The sequence below is a fragment of the Elephantulus edwardii genome, unplaced genomic scaffold (assembly GCF_000299155.1).
Source record: "Elephantulus edwardii isolate Elephantulus edwardi_28Jun2011 unplaced genomic scaffold, EleEdw1.0 scaffold00392, whole genome shotgun sequence".
Taxonomy (NCBI): domain Eukaryota; kingdom Metazoa; phylum Chordata; class Mammalia; order Macroscelidea; family Macroscelididae; genus Elephantulus; species Elephantulus edwardii.
The window spans coordinates 587,813-590,735 of record NW_006400142.1 but is presented as its reverse complement, the minus strand read 5'-3'; positions in this window follow the sequence as shown (position 1 = coordinate 590,735).

Here is a 2,923-nt window from a genome sequence, read left to right as displayed (position 1 = left end):
CTTCTGCAGCAAACGCTTCAGGTCCTCCTCAGTTTCAGCAAGCAGGGTTGTGTCATCTGCATAACGCAGGTTGTTGATGATTCTTCCACCAATCCTGACATCACATTCATCTTCGTATAGTCCAGCGTTTCAAATGATCTGTTCTGCATATAGATTGAAAAGGTATGGAGACAGAATACATCCCTGACGAACCCCCTTCTTGATTTTGAACCATGTAGTGTCTCCTTGCTCTGTTCTGACAACTGCCTCTTGGTCCAAGTATAAGTTTCGCATTAGCACAATCAAATGTTCTGAGATTCCCATTCTTCTCAGAGTCAACCACAGCTTGTTGTGATCCACACAGTAAAAAGCCTTTGCATAGTCAATGAAGCACAGATAGACATTCTTCTGGCATTCTTTGCTTTCTGCTCAGATCCATCTAACATTAGCTATAATATGCCTAGTACCATGACCTCTTCTAAATCCAGCCTGCATATTGTTTCAAATGTTTTTGGATCATTTTCAGCAGAATCTTGCTTGTATGTGATATTGATGATATTGTTCGATAATTTCCACACTCTGTTGGGTCACCTTTCTTTGGAATGGGAACAAATAGCGATCTTTTCCAGTCAGTGGGCCAGCTGGTTATTCTCCAGATTTATTGGCACAACTTAATGAGCTAGGCAATGAGTAAAGATGATAGCAAAAGCATTGATGCCTTTGAGATGTGGTGTTTTAGAAAAGCACTGAGCATCCCATGGGTAACCAAGAGAATAAACAGATACTTCTTAGAGAGGCTGCATTTGGAGTGCTCTTTGGAGGCAAGAATGATGAGGTTTCATCTCATATACTTTGGGCATGTTGCTAGCAAGGGCTGTTCTTGGGGAATTTTATGATGCTGGTAAGAGTGAAGGGTCAATGAAGGAGAGGAAGATCCTCACCAAGGTGGATTGACATAGTGGCTACTACAATGGACTCATGTGTCAAGAAGTCAGAGGATAAAGCAAGATAGAACAGTATTCAAGTCTTTTGTTCATAGAGTTGCTATAAGTCCTACTCAACTTGACAGCAACTAAAGCCAACAACATATTATAGGTAACAATTATTGGAACTTTTTAAAAAATAATTTTAATGAACATTTACAGAGAATTTGGATTTTCAATCATTCATTGCTGCACTTCTCTTCCCACCCAGCCCTCTCTCCCCACCCACCAGTTCGCTCCTCTCTTTCAAAAGTGAAATAAAGACTCCCTCCCTGGTACACAATCCCCCCGCACCCCTCCCACCACCCCAAGTACATTCCACTATGCAACCTTAATTGTGGACTCTTGTGATAACCGTAATACCCTATCAGACGTTTTTATTCAGTCTCTTATACGTTTCAGTGCAGTACACATAATTTATCCAGTTTTTCTCAGTCTTACCCCCACCCTGATATCAGACCTATTTTACAGCAGTGGCACCATGCAATATTTGTCCTTTTGCGACTGAGATATTTCACTCAGCATAATGTCCTCCAGGCTCACCCATTTTGAATAATATTGAATGAGTTCCTTGTTTTTCAATGCAGCATAGTATTCCATTGTGTGAATATACCACAGCTTCTCTATCCATTTGTTTGTTGATGGACACCTGGGTTGTTTCCAACTCCTTGCTATTGTGAACAGAGCTGTGATAAACATGGGTGTTCATATACCTGCTTCAGAAGTAGAGAATTGGTAAATTATCTGTCATGATCTGTTAGTTTTTGTTAGGTGCCTTTCAGTCTACAATGACTAATAGCAATACCATGAACAGTGAATCTGAACATAGCTCTATCCTCTGCCCTCATTATTATATAAGATATGCTTGTGGTCATCGTCACAGCCACTGTGTCAGTTCATCTAGTTGAGGGTTTTCCTCATTGACCCTCCACCTTTCCAAGCATGATATTAGCATGCACAAAATATTTGAGACAAAATTTTCACTTTTTTGTTTCAAAAGAGCTCCTTGTCTACACTTTCTCCAGAACATATTTGTTATTATGTTTTGTTTATTTCTTGTTGTTATTTTTTTTCCTTCTAACAGTCCATGTGTAAAAATAGAAAGAGCTGTGTGGGGACAGCAATGTCCGGACTCTACTAATTCCACAAAGGAGAATTGCCCCCATCAATAACATCAATAATACAAAATCAATTTCCATGACGTTAGAACCCCCTCGTGCTCCCAAACTTCCTTCTACTCATCTCAGCACCTATCTTATTGCTCTACTGTGGCCAAAATACAATAGCTCACAGGCCACAGAAAAATAGTAGGTAACGGGAATGCAAAAATTGGGAACAGCGAAAAGATCAGTGATTCGAAAATATGGCCATGGTGATAGAAATAAGTCTGGAAATTTAATGATAGAATTTTGAACAATTAATTATGTATCCATTGAAACATATCTTTTACTGCACAAGAATCAGATTGATCCCATCTGTGGAACAAATCATTGGACAAGCTCAACATCACTTGTGAAAACAAGGTCAGATGCTGATTGTTAAACAGACCATCAACTACTCATATGCAAGTTGAAAATGAAACTAAAGGAGATGAAATCAAATCCACAAGAATAAGGCTGTAGTCATTGATTTCTGAAGCAAAAATTTCAAGTCCTCTTAACTTTCAGTAAGCAAGATTATATCATAAGTATAAAGAAGTTTGTTGATGAGTTTGTCTATAGTTCTGATGCCACAGTTTCATCATGGAGTCCAGCATCTCAGTTTTTGCTCAGCATACATATGTAGGAAGTAGGGACCAGTCTTCGGAGAAGGATATCATTCTTCGAAGGATTGAAGGACAGCAATGAAGAAGATCCCAGAGGAGATAGAGTGACACAATAACTGGGGTAATGAGAGTAGGTGTGTCAGAGACAGTGATATTAGCTCAGGATAGAGTAGGGTTCAGAACTCTTGTGCATAGA